The sequence below is a fragment of the Lactuca serriola genome, chromosome 1 (genome assembly GCF_051521515.1).
Source record: "Lactuca serriola cultivar US96UC23 chromosome 1, Lser_US96UC23_V15, whole genome shotgun sequence".
Lineage (NCBI taxonomy): Eukaryota > Viridiplantae > Streptophyta > Magnoliopsida > Asterales > Asteraceae > Lactuca > Lactuca serriola.
The window spans coordinates 203,337,328-203,349,682 of record NC_136408.1 but is presented as its reverse complement, the minus strand read 5'-3'; the positions used below and the strand labels follow the sequence as shown (position 1 = coordinate 203,349,682).

Here is a 12,355-nt window from a genome sequence, read left to right as displayed (position 1 = left end):
ATCGGATCCCAACAGAACTTTGTAGTTAAGCATGCTTGGGTGAGAGTCCCTCGGAAGTCCTTGTATTGCACCCCTTTTCCGTTGCCCGTTTGCTTTTTTTAGGTTTTACGTGCGGTTTTTTTTTCATTCTTGCTATGTCTATGCTTGGGCGGCCTCCGGTTCAATGTTGATTGTTTTCGTATTTTCGGAACGCAGCCGATCGCTCACATGGGTCCCACGCCTCGCGTACAAAAACAAACGAGGTTGTACGTCTTGTAAGACACAAACTATTTAAGCATGGATACAATTTCGATTGTGATCATACCAGCACTAATGCACCGGATCCCATCAGAACTTCGTAGTTAAGCATGCTTGGGCGAGAGTAGTACTAGGCTGGGTGACCCCCTGGGAAGTCCTTATGCTGCACCCCCTTTTTCATTGCCCTTTTGCGTTTTTTTAGGTTTTACGTGCATTTTTTTTTATCTTTCTTGCTATGTCTATGCTCGGGCAGCCTCCGGTTCAATGTTGATTGTTTTCGAATTTTCAGAATAGAGTCGATCGCTCATGTAGGTCCCACGCCTTGCGTACGAAAACAAACGAGGTTCTACGTCTTGTAAGACATAAAAACAATAAGCATGGATAGTATTTCGGGTGCGATCATACCAGCACAAATGCGCTGGATCCCAACAGAACTCTGCTGTTAAGCATGCTTGGACGAGAGTAGTACTAGGATGGGTGACCCCCTGGGAAGTTCTCGTGTTGCACCCCCTTTTTCGTTGCCCGTTTTCTTTTTTTTAGGTTTTACGTGCGTTTTTTTTTCTTTCTTGCTATGTCTATGCTCGGGCGGCCTCCGATTCAATGTTGATTGTTTTCATATTTTCGGAACGGAGTCGATCGCTCACGTGGGTCCCTCACCTCACGTACAAAAACAAACGAGGTTTTGTGTCTTGTAGGACATAAAAACAATAAGCATGGATAGTATTTCGGGTGCGATCATACCAGCACTAATGCATCGGATCCAATCAGAACTTCGCAGTTAAGCGTGCTTGGTGAGAGTGATACTAGGATGGGTGACCCCTGGGAAGACCTAGTGTTACACCTCTTTTTCGTTGCCCATTTGCATTTTTTTAGGTTTTACATGCGTTTTTTTATCTTTCTTGATATGTCTATGCTCGGGCGGCCTCCGGTTCAATGTTGATTGTTTTCTTATTTTTGTAACTTTGTCGATCGCTCACGTGGGACCCACGCCTCACGTACGAATACGAACGAGGTTCTGCGTCTTGTAAGACATAAAAACAGTAAGCGTGGATAGTATTTCGGGTGCGACCATACCATTACTAATACATCGGATCCCAACAGAACAACGCAGTTAAGTGTGCTTGCACGAGAGTAGTACTAGGATTGGTGACCCCTGGGAAGTCCTCATGTTGCACACCCTTTTTCATTGTCCGTTTGCGTTTTTTTAGGTTTTAGGTGCGTTTTTTTTATTTCTTGCTATGTCTATGCTCGGGCGGCCTCCGGTTCAATGTTGATTGTTTTCGTGTTTCCCGAACGAAGTCGATCCCTCACGTGGGTCCCACGCCTCGCGTACGAAAGCAAACGAGGTTCTGCGTCTTGTATGACATAAAAACAATAAGCATGGGTAGTATTTCGGATGCGATCATACCAGCACTAATGCACCCGATCCCATCAGAACTCCGCAGTTAAGCGTGCTTGGGCGAGAGTAGTACTAGGATGGGTGACCCCCTGGGAAGTCCTCGTGTTGTACCCCCTTTTACGTTGCCCGTTTGCGTTTTTTTAGGTTTTACACGCATTTTTTTCGTTCTTGCTATGTTTATGCTCGTGTGGCCTCCGGTTCAATATTGATTATTTTCATATGTTCGGAACAGTGTCGATCGCTCACGTGGGTCCCACGCCTCGCGTACGAAAACAATCGAGGTTCCGCGTCTTGGAAGACATAAAAACAATAAGCGTGGATAGTATTTCGGGTGTGGCCATACCAACACTAATATATCGGATCCCAACAGAACTCCGCAGATAAGCATGCTTGGGCGAGAGTAGTACTAGGATGGGTGACCCCCTGGGATGTCCTTGTGTTGCACCCCCTTTTTCGTTGCCTGTTTGCGTTTTTTTAGGTTTTACGTGCGTTTTTTTTTTATCTTTCTTGCTATGTATATGCTCGAGCGGCCTCCGGTTCAATGTTGATTGTTTTCGTCTTTTCGGAACGGTGTAGATCGCTCTCGTGGGTCCCACGCCTCGCGTACAAAAACAAATGAGGTTCTGCGTCTTGTAAGACATAAAACCAATAAGCGTGGATAGTATTTCGGGTGCGATCATACCAGCACAAATGCACCGGATCCCAAAAGAACTCTGTTGTTAAGCTTGCTTGGACGAGAGTAGTACTAGAATGGGTGACCCCCTGGGAAGTCCACGTGTTGCACCCCCTTTTTTGTTTCCCGTTTGCGTTTGTTTAGGTTTTACGTGCATTTTTTTTTTTATTTCTTGCAATGTCTATGCTCGGATGACCTCTGGTTCAAAGTTGATAGTTTTCGTATTTTCGGAACATAGCCGATCGCTCACGTGGGTCCCATGCCTCGCGGACGAAAACAAACAAGGTTCTGCGTCTTGTAAGACATAAAAACAATAAGCATGGATAATATTTCAGGATCGATCATACCAGCACTAATGCACCGGATCCCATCAGAACTCTGCAGTTAAGCATGCTTGGGTGAGAGTAGTACTAGGATGGGTGACCACTTGGGAAGTCCTCGTGTTGCACCCCCTTTTTTGTTGCCTATTTGTCTTTTTTTAGGTTGTACGTGCGTTTTTTTCTTTATTGCTATGTCTATGCTCGGGCGGCCTCCGGTTCAATTTTGATTGTTTTCGTATTTTCGGAACGAAGCCGATCGCTAACGTGGGTCCCACGCCTCGCGTACGAAAACAAACGAGGTTCTGCCTTTTGTAAGATATACAAACAAAAAGAATGGATAGTATTTCGGGTGCGATCCTACCAGCACTAATGCACCAGATCCCAATGAACTCTGCAGTTAAGCGTGCTTAGGCAAGAATAGTACTCGGATGGGTGCCCCCTGGGATGTCCTCGTGTTGCACCCCTTTTTCGTTGCCCGTTTGCGTTTTTTTAGGTTTTACGTGTGTTTTTATCTTTCTTGCTATGTCTATGCTCGGGCGGCCTCCGGTTCAATACTGATTGTTTTCATATTTTCGGAACGGAGTTGATCGCTCACTTGGGTCCCACGCCTCGCATACGAAAACAAACGAGGTTCGGCGTCTTCTAAGACATAAAAACAATAAGCGTGGATAGTATTTTGGGTGCGATCATACTAGCACTAATGCACCGGATCCCTTCAGAACTCCGCAGTTAAGCATGCTTGGGTGAGAGTAGTACTAGGATGGGTGACCCCATGGGAAGTCCTCATGTTGCACTCCCTTTTTCGTTGCCCGTTTGCGTTTTTTTAGGTGTTACGTGCATTTTTTTATCTTTCTTGCTATGTCTATGCTCGAGTGGCCTCCGGTTCAATGTTGATTGTTTTCGTCTTTTCGGAACCGTGTTGATCGCTCACGTGGGTCCCACGCCTCGCATACGAAAACAAACGTGGTTCTGCGTCTTGTAAGACATAAAAACAATAAGCGTGGATAGTATTTCGGGTGCGACCATACCAGCACTAATACATCGGATCCCAACAGAACTCTGTAGTTAAGCATGCTTGGGTGAGAGTCCCTCGGAAGTCCTTGTATTGCACCCCCTTTCCGTTGCCCGTTTGCGTTTTTTTAGGTTTTACGTGTGGTTTTTTTTTCATTCTTGCTATGTCTATGCTTGGGCGGCCTCCGGTTCAATGTTGATTGCTTTCGTATTTTCGGAACGCAGCCGATCGCTCACATGGGTCCCACGCCTCGCGTACAAAAACAAACGAGGTTGTACGTCTTGTAAGACACAAAAAATTTAAGCATGGATACAATTTCGATTGTGATCATACCAGCACTAATGCACCGGATCCCATCAGAACTTCGTAGTTAAGCATGCTTGGGCGAGAGTAGTACTAGGCTGGGTGACCCCCTTTTACGTTGCCCGTTTGCGTTTGTTTAGGTTTTACGTGCATTTTTTTTTATTTCTTGCAATGTCTATGCTCGGATGACCTCTGGTTCAAAGTTGATAGTTTTCGTATTTTCGGAACATAGCCGATCGCTCACGTGGGTCCCATGCCTCGCGTACGAAAACAAACAAGGTTCTGCGTCTTGTAAGACATAAAAACAATAAGCATGGATAATATATAGGGATCGATCATACCAGCACTAATGCACCGGATCCCATCAGAATTCTGCAGTTAAGCATGCTTGGGTGAGAGTAGTACTAGGATGGGTGACCACTTGGGAAGTCCTCGTGTTGCACCCCCTTTTTTGTTGCCTATTTGTCTTTTTTTAGGTTGTACGTGCGTTTTTTTCTTTATTGCTATGTCTATGCTCGGGCGGCCTCCGGTTCAATTTTGATTGTTTTCGTATTTTCGGAACGAAGCCGATCGCTAACGTGGGTCCCACGCCTCGCGTACGAAAACAAACGAGGTTCTGCCTTTTGTAAGATATACAAACAAAAAGAATGGATAGTATTTCGGGTGCGATCCTACCAGCACTAATGCACCAGATCCCAATGAACTCTGCAGTTAAGCGTGCTTAGGCGAGAATAGTACTCGGATGGGTGCCCCCTGGGATGTCCTCGTGTTGCACCCCTTTTTCGTTGCCCGTTTGCGTTTTTTTAGGTTTTACGTGCGTTTTTATCTTTCTTGCTATGTCTATGCTCGGGCGGCCTCCGGTTCAATGCTGATTGTTTTCATATTTTCGGAACGGAGTTGATCGCTCACTTGGGTCCCACGCCTCGCATACGAAAACAAACGAGGTTCGGCGTCTTCTAAGACATAAAAACAATAAGCGTGGATAGTATTTTGGGTGCGATCATACTAGCACTAATGCACCGGATCCCTTCAGAACTCCGCAGTTAAGCATGCTTGGGTGAGAGTAGTACTAGGATGGGTGACCCCATGGGAAGTCCTCATGTTGCACTCCCTTTTTCGTTGCCCGTTTGCGTTTTTTTAGGTGTTACGTGCATTTTTTTTATATTTCTTGCTATGTCTATGCTCGAGTGGCCTCCGGTTCAATGTTGATTGTTTTCGTCATTTCGGAACCGTGTTGATCGCTCACGTGGGTCCCACGCCTCGCATACGAAAACAAACGTGGTTCTGCGTCTTGTAAGACATAAAAACAATAAGCGTGGATAGTATTTCGGGTGCGACCATACCAGCACTAATACATCGGATCCCAACAGAACTCTGTAGTTAAGCATGCTTGGGTGAGAGTCCCTCGGAAGTCCTTGTATTGCACCCCTTTTCCGTTGCCCGTTTGCGTTTTTTTAGGTTTTACGTGCGGTTTTTTTTTTCATTCTTGCTATGTCTATGCTTGGGCGGCCTCCGGTTCAATGTTGATTGTTTTCGTATTTTTGGAACGCAGCCGATCGCTCACATGGGTCCCACGCCTCGCGTACAAAAACAAACGAGGTTGTACGTCTTGTAAGACACAAACAATTTAAGCATGGATACAATTTCGATTGTGATCATACCAGCACTAATGCACCGGATCCCATCAGAACTTCGTAGTTAAGCATGCTTGGGCGAGAGTAGTACTAGGCTGGGTGACCCCCTGGGAAGTCCTTATGTTGCACCCCCTTTTTCATTGCCCGTTTGCGTTTTTTTAGGTTTTACGTGCATTTTTTTTTATCTTTCTTGCTATGTCTATGCTCGGGCAGCCTCCGGTTCAATGTTGATTGTTTTCGAATTTTCAGAACAGAGTCGATCGCTCATGTAGGTCCCACGCCTTGCATACGAAAACAAACGAGGTTCTACGTCTTGTAAGACATAAAAACAATAAGCATGGATAGTATTTCGGGTGCGATCATACCAGCACAAATGCGCTGGATCCCAACAGAACTTTGCTGTTAAGCATGCTTGGACGAGAGTAGTACTAGGATGGGTGACCCCCTGGGAAGTTCTCGTGTTGCACCCCCTTTTTCTTTGCCCGTTTTCTTTTTTTTAGGTTTTACATGCGTTTTTTTCTTTCTTGCTATGTCTATGCTCGGGCGGCCTCCGATTCAATGTTGATTGTTTTCATATTTTCGGAACGGAGTCGATCGCTCATGTGGGTCCCTCACCTCACGTACAAAAACAAACGAGGTTTTGTGTCTTGTAAGACATAAAAACAATAAGCATGGATAGTATTTCGGGTGCGATCATACCAGCACTAATGCACCGGATCCAATCAGAACTTCGCAGTTAAGCGTGCTTGGTGAGAGTGATACTAGGATGGGTGACCCCCTGGGAAGTCCAAGTGTTACACCTCTTTTTCGTTGCCCATTTGCATTTTTTTAGGTTTTACATGCGTTTTTTTAGGATGGGTGACCCCCTGGGAAGTCCTAGTGTTACACCTCTTTTTTTATCTTTCTATGCTCGGGCGGCCTCCGGTTCGATGTTGATTGTTTTCTTATTTTCGTAACTTTGTCGATCGCTCACGTGGGTCCCACGCCTCGCGTACGAAAACGAACGAGGTTCTGCGTCTTGTAAGACATAAAAACAGTAAGCGTGGAAAGTATTTCGGGTGCGACCATACCATTACTAATACATCGGATCCCAACAGAACAACGCAGTTAAGTGTGCTTGCACGAGAGTAGTACTAGGATTGGTGACCCCCTGGGAAGTCCTCATGTTGCACACCCTTTTTCATTGTCCGTTTGCGTTTTTTTAGGTTTTACGTTCGTTTTTTTTTCTTTCTTGCTATGTCTATGCTCGGGCGGCCTCCGGTTCAATGTTAATTGTTTTCATATTTTCGGAACGGAGTCGATCGCTCATGTGGGTCCCTCACCTCGTGCACAAAAACAAACGAGGTTCTGCGTCTTCTAAGACATAAAAACAATAAGCGTGGATAGTATATTGGGTGCGATCATACCAGCACTAATGCACCGGATCCAATCAGAACTCCACAGTTAAGCGTGCTTGGGTGAGAGTGATACTTGGATGGGTGACCCCCTGGGAAGTCTTCGTGTTACACCTCTTTTACGTTACCTATTTGCGTTTTTTTAGGTTTTACGTGCGTTTTTTTTTTTATCTTTCTTACTATGTCTATGCTCGGGCGGCCTCCGGTTCAATGTTAATTGTTTTCGTATTTTCAGAACGGTGTCGACCGCTCACGTGGGTCCCACGCCTTGCGTACGAAAACAAACGAGATTCTGCGTCTTGTAAGACATGAAAACAATAAGCGTGGATAATATTTCGGGTGCGATCATACCAGCACTAATGCACCGGAACCCAACAGAACTCTGCAGTTAAGCATGCTTGGAAGAGAGTAGTACTAGGAAGTCCTTGTGTTGCACCCCTTTTTCGTTGCCCGTTTGCAATTTTTTAGGTTTTACGTGCGTTTTTTTATCTTTCTTGCTATGTCTATGCTCGGGCGGCCTCCGATTCAATGTTGATTGTTTTCGTATTTTTGGAACGGAGTCGATCGCTCATGTGGGTGCCTCGCCTCGCGTACAAAAACAAACGAGGTTCTGTGTCTTCTAAGACATAAAAACAATAAACGTGGATAGTATTCTAGGTGTGATCATACCAGCACTAATGCACCGGATCCAATCAGAACTCCGCAGTTAAGCGTGCTTCGGTGAGAGTGATACTTGGATGGGTGACCCCTGGGAAGTCTTCGTGTTACACCTCTTTTTCGTTGCCCATTTGCGTTTTTTAGGTTTACGTGCGTTTTTTTATCTTTCTTGCTATGTCTATGCTCAGGCAGCCTCCGGTTCAATGTTGATTGTTTTTGTATTTTCGAAACGGTGTCGATCTCTTACGTGGGTCCCACGCCTCGCGTACGAAAACAAACGAGGTTCTGCGTCTTGTAAGACATAAAAACAGTAAGCGTGGATAGTATTTCGGGTGCGACCATACCAGCACTAATACATTGGATCCCAACAGAACTCCGCAGTTAAGCGGCTTGGGCGAGAATAGTACTTGGATTGGTGACCTCCTGGGAAGTCCTCATGTTGCACCCCCTTTTTCGTTGCCCGTTTGCGTTTTTTTAGGTTTTACATTCGTTTTTTTTCTTTCTTGCTATGTCTATGCTCGGGCGGCCTCCGTTTCAATGTTGATTGTTTTCGTATTTTCGGAACGGAGCCGATCGCTCACATGGGTCCCACGCCTCGCGTACGAAAATCAACGAGGTTCTACGTCTTGTAAGACATAAAAACAATAAGCATGGATACTATTTCGATTGTGATCATTCCAGCACTAATGCACCGGATCCCAACAGAACTCTACAGTTTAGCATGCTTGGACGAGAGTAGTACTAGGATGGGTGACCCCCTGGGAAGTCCTCGTGTTGCACCCCCTTTTTCGTTGCCCGTTTGCGTTTTTTTAGGTTTTACGTGCGTTTTTTTCTCTTTCTTGCTATGTCTATGCTCGGGCGGCCTCTGGTTCAATGTTGATTGTTTCGTATTTTCGGAACGGAGCCGAACGCTCATGTGGGTCCCACGCCTCCGGAACGAAAACAAACTAGGTTCTGCGTCTTGCAAGACATAAAAACAATAAGCATGGATAGTATTTCGGGTGCGATCATACCAGCACTAATGCACCGGATCCCATCAGAACTCCGCAGTCAAGCGTGTGTGGGCGAGAGTAGAACTAGGATGGGTGACCCCCTGGGAAGTCCTCGTGTTGCACCCCTTTACCGTTGCCTGTTTGCGTTTTTTTAGGTTTTTGGTGCGGTTTTTTTTCATTCTTGCTATGTCTATGCTCGGGCGGCCTCCGATTCAATGTTGATTTTTTTCGTATTTTCGGAACGGTGTCGATCGCTTACGTGGGTACCACGCCTCGCGTACAAAAACAAACGAGGTTCTGCGTCTTGTAGGACATAAAAACAATAAGCGTGGATTGTATTTTGAGTGCGACCATACCGGCACTAATACATCAGATCCCAACAGAACTCCGCAGTTAAGCGTGCTTGGGCGAGAGTAGTACTAGGGTGGGTGACCCCATGGGAAGTCCTCATGTTGCACCCCTTTTCGTTGCCCGTTTGCGTTTTTCTAGGTTTTACGTGAGTTTTTTTTTTCTTTCTTGCTATGTCTATGCTCGACCGGCCTCCGGTTCAATGTTGATGTTTTTTGTATTTTCAGAACGGAGCCGATCGCTCACGTCGGTCCCACGCCTCGCATACGAAAACAAACGAGGTTCTGCGTGTTGTAAGACATAAAAACAATAAGCGTGGATAGTATTTCAAGTGCGATCATACCAGCACTAATGCACTTGATCCCAACAGAACTCTGCAGTTTAGCATGCTTGGGCGAGAGTCCCTAAGATATCCTCGTGTTGCACCCCCTTTTTCCTTGGCCGTTTGCGTTTTTTTAGGTTTTACGTGTGTTTTTTTACTTTCTTGCTAGGTCTATTCTCGGGCGGCCTCTGGTTCAATGTTGATTGTTTTGTATTTTCGGAACGCAGCCGATCGCTCACGTGGGTCCCATGCCTCCTGTACGAAAACAAACGAGGTGTTGTGTCTTATAAGACATAAAAACAATATGCATGGATAGTATTTCGGCTGCGATCATACCAACACTACTGAACCGGATCCCATTAGAACTCCGCAGTTAAGCATGCTTGGGCGAGAGTAGTACTAGGATGGGTGACCCCCTGGGAAGTCCTCGTGTTCTACCCCCTTTTACGTTGCCCGTTTGCGTTTTTTTAGGTTTTACGTGCATTTTTTTTTCTTTCTTGCTATGTCTATGCTCGGGCGGCCTCCGGTTCAATGTTGATAGTTTTCGTATTTTCGGAACGGAGCCGATCGCTCACGTGGGTCCCATGCCTCGCGTACGAAAACAAATGAGGTTCTACGTCTTGTAAGACATAAAAACAATAAGCATGGATATTATTTCGATTGCGATCATACCAGCACTAATGCACCGGATCCCATCAGAACTTCGTAGTTAAGCTTGCTTGGGCGAGAGTCCCTTGGATGTTCTTGTTTTCCACCCACTTTTTCATTGCCCGTTTGCGTTTTTTTAGGTTTTACATGTGTTTTTTTATCTTTCTTGCTATGTTTATGCTCGGGCGGCCTCCGATTCAATGTGGGTCCCACGCCTCGCGTACGAAAACAAACAAGGTTGTGCGTCTACTAAGACATAAAAACAATAAGCGTGGATGGTATTTTAGGTGCAATCATACCAGCACTAATGCACCAGATCCAATCAGAACTCCGCAGTTAAGCGTGCTTGGGTGAGAGTGATACAAGGATGGGTGACCTCAAGGGAAATCCTCGTGTTACACCTCTTTTTCGTTGCCCGTTTGCGTTTTTTAGGTTTTACGTGCGTTTTTTTATCTTTCTTGCTATGTCTATGCTCGGGCGGCGATCGCTCACGTGGGACCCACGCCTCGCGTACGAAAACAAACGAGGTTCTACGTCTTATAAGACATAAAAACAGTAAGGGTGGATAGTATTTCGGGTGCGACCATACCAGCACTAATACATCGGATCCGAACAGAACTCCACAGTTAAGCGTGCTTGGGCAAGAGTAGTACTAGGATGGGTGACCCCCTCGGAAGTCCTCGTGTTGCACCCCTTTTCCGTTGCCCCTTTGCGTTTTTTTAGGTTTAACGTGCAGTATTTTTTCATTCTTGCTATGTCTATGCTCGGGCGGGCTCCGGTTCAATGTTGATTGTTTTCATATTTTCGGAACGGTGTCGATCGCTAACGTGGGTCCCACGCCTCGCGTACAAAAAACAAACGAGGTTCTGCGTCTTGTAAGACATAAAAACAATAAGCGTGGATAGTATTTCCGATGCGACCATACCAGCAGTAATACATCGGATCCCAATAGAACTCCGCAGTTAAGCGTGCTTGGGGGAGAGTAGTACTAGGATGGGTGACCCCCTGGGAAGTCCTTGTGTGGTACCCCCTTTTACATTGCCCGTTTGCATATTTTTAAGTTTTACGTGCGCTTTTTTTCTTTCTTGCTATGTTTATGCTCGGGCGGTCTCCGGTTCAATGTTGATTGTTTTCGTATTTTCGGAACGGAGTCGCTCGCTCACGTGGGTCCCACGCCTCGCGTACGAAAACAAACGAGGTTCTGCGTCTTCCAAGACATAAAACAATAAGTGTGGATAATATTTTTTGTGAATCATACCATCACTAATGTAACGGATCCCATCAGAACACCGCAGTTAAGCGTGCTTGGACGAGAGTAGTACTAGGATGGGTGATCCCTTGGGAAGTCCTCATGTTGTACCCCCTTTTTCGTTTCCCGTTTGCGTTTTTTTAGGTTTTATGTGCGTTTTTTTTTCTTTCTTGCTATGCATATGCTCGAGCGGCCTCAAGTTAAATGTTGATTGTTTTTGTATTTTCGACACGGAGCCGATCGTTCACATGGGTCCCTCGCTTCGCGTACGAAAACAAACGAGGTTTTGCGTCTTGTAAGAAATAAAAACAATAAGCATGGATAGTATTTCGGATGCGATCATACCAGCATTAATGCACCGGATCGCATGAGAACTCCGCAGTTAAGCGTGCTTGGGCGAGAGTAGTACTAGGATGGCTGACCCCCTGGGAAGTCCTCGTGTTGTACACCCTTTTTCGTTGCCCGTTTGCGTTTTTTTAGGTTTTACTTGCGTGTTTTTTCTTTCTTTCTATGTCTATGCTCGGGCGGCCTCAGGTTTAGTGTTGATTGTTTCGTATTTTCGGAACGGAGCCGATCGCTCACGTGGGTCCCACGCCTCGCGTACGAAAACAAACGAGGTTTTGCGTCTTATAAGAAATAAAAACAATAAGCATGGATAGTATTTCAGCTGCAATCATACCAGTACCAATGCACCGGATCGCATCAGAACTCCGCAGTTAAGCGTGCTTTGGCGATAGTAGTACTAGGATAGATGACCCCCTCGGAAGTCCTCGTGTTGCACCCCTTTTCCGTTGCCCGTTTGGGATTTTTAGGTTTTACGTTTGTTTTTTTTCTTTCTGGCTATGTCTATGCTCGAGCGGCCTCCGATTCAATGTTGATTGTTTTCGTATTTTCGGAACGGAGCCGATCGCTCACGTGGGTCACGCGCCTCGCGTACGAAAACAAACGAGGTTGTACGTCTTATAAGACATAAAAACAATCAGCATGGATAGTATTTCGGGTGCGATCATACCAGCACAAATGCACCGGATCCCAACAGAACTCTGCTGTTAAGTATGCTTGGACGAGAGTAGTACTAGGATGGGTGACCCCCTGGGAAGTCCTCGTGTTGCACCCCCTTTTTTGTTGCCCGTTTGCGTGTTTTTAGGTTTTACGTGCGTTTTTTTC

General features: G+C 45.8%; 16 non-coding genes and 16 pseudogenes across 16 annotated transcripts; all 32 read left to right on the top strand.

The window, feature by feature from the left end:
* The first annotated feature begins 290 nt into the window (after positions 1-290).
* LOC145079372 (5S ribosomal RNA) lies at positions 291-409 on the top strand. Its single transcript, XR_013694890.1, has one exon. It is a non-coding gene; the product is annotated as a 5S ribosomal RNA (ribosomal RNA).
* A 219-nt stretch (positions 410-628) lies between these two features.
* LOC145078727 (5S ribosomal RNA) lies at positions 629-747 on the top strand. The gene has a single exon (XR_013694261.1). It is a non-coding gene; the product is annotated as a 5S ribosomal RNA (ribosomal RNA).
* A 217-nt stretch (positions 748-964) lies between these two features.
* LOC145080519 (5S ribosomal RNA) lies at positions 965-1,081 on the top strand (annotated as a pseudogene).
* A 550-nt stretch (positions 1,082-1,631) lies between these two features.
* On the top strand, positions 1,632-1,750 carry LOC145085629 (5S ribosomal RNA). The gene has a single exon (XR_013700022.1). It is a non-coding gene; the product is annotated as a 5S ribosomal RNA (ribosomal RNA).
* A 215-nt stretch (positions 1,751-1,965) lies between these two features.
* Positions 1,966-2,084, top strand: LOC145079939 (5S ribosomal RNA; annotated as a pseudogene).
* A 220-nt stretch (positions 2,085-2,304) lies between these two features.
* Positions 2,305-2,423, top strand: LOC145078917 (5S ribosomal RNA). Its single transcript, XR_013694444.1, has one exon. It is a non-coding gene; the product is annotated as a 5S ribosomal RNA (ribosomal RNA).
* Positions 2,424-2,642: 219 nt separating this feature from the next.
* On the top strand, positions 2,643-2,761 carry LOC145078869 (5S ribosomal RNA). The gene has a single exon (XR_013694399.1). It is a non-coding gene; the product is annotated as a 5S ribosomal RNA (ribosomal RNA).
* A 215-nt stretch (positions 2,762-2,976) lies between these two features.
* LOC145080429 (5S ribosomal RNA) lies at positions 2,977-3,093 on the top strand (annotated as a pseudogene).
* A 214-nt stretch (positions 3,094-3,307) lies between these two features.
* On the top strand, positions 3,308-3,426 carry LOC145085685 (5S ribosomal RNA). The gene has a single exon (XR_013700076.1). It is a non-coding gene; the product is annotated as a 5S ribosomal RNA (ribosomal RNA).
* A 534-nt stretch (positions 3,427-3,960) lies between these two features.
* LOC145080541 (5S ribosomal RNA) lies at positions 3,961-4,079 on the top strand (annotated as a pseudogene).
* Positions 4,080-4,271: 192 nt separating this feature from the next.
* Positions 4,272-4,390, top strand: LOC145078928 (5S ribosomal RNA). The gene has a single exon (XR_013694459.1). It is a non-coding gene; the product is annotated as a 5S ribosomal RNA (ribosomal RNA).
* Positions 4,391-4,605: 215 nt separating this feature from the next.
* On the top strand, positions 4,606-4,722 carry LOC145080303 (5S ribosomal RNA; annotated as a pseudogene).
* Positions 4,723-4,936: 214 nt separating this feature from the next.
* On the top strand, positions 4,937-5,055 carry LOC145085684 (5S ribosomal RNA). Its single transcript, XR_013700075.1, has one exon. It is a non-coding gene; the product is annotated as a 5S ribosomal RNA (ribosomal RNA).
* Positions 5,056-5,591: 536 nt separating this feature from the next.
* LOC145079009 (5S ribosomal RNA) lies at positions 5,592-5,710 on the top strand. The gene has a single exon (XR_013694537.1). It is a non-coding gene; the product is annotated as a 5S ribosomal RNA (ribosomal RNA).
* Positions 5,711-5,929: 219 nt separating this feature from the next.
* On the top strand, positions 5,930-6,048 carry LOC145079190 (5S ribosomal RNA). Its single transcript, XR_013694711.1, has one exon. It is a non-coding gene; the product is annotated as a 5S ribosomal RNA (ribosomal RNA).
* Positions 6,049-6,263: 215 nt separating this feature from the next.
* LOC145080394 (5S ribosomal RNA) lies at positions 6,264-6,381 on the top strand (annotated as a pseudogene).
* Positions 6,382-6,634: 253 nt separating this feature from the next.
* On the top strand, positions 6,635-6,753 carry LOC145080549 (5S ribosomal RNA; annotated as a pseudogene).
* A 217-nt stretch (positions 6,754-6,970) lies between these two features.
* On the top strand, positions 6,971-7,089 carry LOC145079499 (5S ribosomal RNA). Its single transcript, XR_013695010.1, has one exon. It is a non-coding gene; the product is annotated as a 5S ribosomal RNA (ribosomal RNA).
* A 220-nt stretch (positions 7,090-7,309) lies between these two features.
* LOC145080555 (5S ribosomal RNA) lies at positions 7,310-7,411 on the top strand (annotated as a pseudogene).
* A 216-nt stretch (positions 7,412-7,627) lies between these two features.
* On the top strand, positions 7,628-7,745 carry LOC145080141 (5S ribosomal RNA; annotated as a pseudogene).
* A 214-nt stretch (positions 7,746-7,959) lies between these two features.
* LOC145080071 (5S ribosomal RNA) lies at positions 7,960-8,077 on the top strand (annotated as a pseudogene).
* A 216-nt stretch (positions 8,078-8,293) lies between these two features.
* Positions 8,294-8,412, top strand: LOC145080008 (5S ribosomal RNA; annotated as a pseudogene).
* Positions 8,413-8,628: 216 nt separating this feature from the next.
* LOC145074055 (5S ribosomal RNA) lies at positions 8,629-8,747 on the top strand. The gene has a single exon (XR_013691669.1). It is a non-coding gene; the product is annotated as a 5S ribosomal RNA (ribosomal RNA).
* Positions 8,748-8,963: 216 nt separating this feature from the next.
* Positions 8,964-9,082, top strand: LOC145077420 (5S ribosomal RNA). Its single transcript, XR_013693170.1, has one exon. It is a non-coding gene; the product is annotated as a 5S ribosomal RNA (ribosomal RNA).
* A 531-nt stretch (positions 9,083-9,613) lies between these two features.
* Positions 9,614-9,732, top strand: LOC145079623 (5S ribosomal RNA; annotated as a pseudogene).
* A 492-nt stretch (positions 9,733-10,224) lies between these two features.
* LOC145079933 (5S ribosomal RNA) lies at positions 10,225-10,343 on the top strand (annotated as a pseudogene).
* Positions 10,344-10,514: 171 nt separating this feature from the next.
* Positions 10,515-10,633, top strand: LOC145078730 (5S ribosomal RNA). Its single transcript, XR_013694264.1, has one exon. It is a non-coding gene; the product is annotated as a 5S ribosomal RNA (ribosomal RNA).
* A 217-nt stretch (positions 10,634-10,850) lies between these two features.
* On the top strand, positions 10,851-10,969 carry LOC145080282 (5S ribosomal RNA; annotated as a pseudogene).
* Positions 10,970-11,182: 213 nt separating this feature from the next.
* On the top strand, positions 11,183-11,302 carry LOC145080537 (5S ribosomal RNA; annotated as a pseudogene).
* Positions 11,303-11,519: 217 nt separating this feature from the next.
* On the top strand, positions 11,520-11,638 carry LOC145078733 (5S ribosomal RNA). The gene has a single exon (XR_013694267.1). It is a non-coding gene; the product is annotated as a 5S ribosomal RNA (ribosomal RNA).
* A 215-nt stretch (positions 11,639-11,853) lies between these two features.
* On the top strand, positions 11,854-11,972 carry LOC145080372 (5S ribosomal RNA; annotated as a pseudogene).
* A 214-nt stretch (positions 11,973-12,186) lies between these two features.
* Positions 12,187-12,305, top strand: LOC145074329 (5S ribosomal RNA). The gene has a single exon (XR_013691800.1). It is a non-coding gene; the product is annotated as a 5S ribosomal RNA (ribosomal RNA).
* Positions 12,306-12,355: the final 50 nt, after the last annotated feature.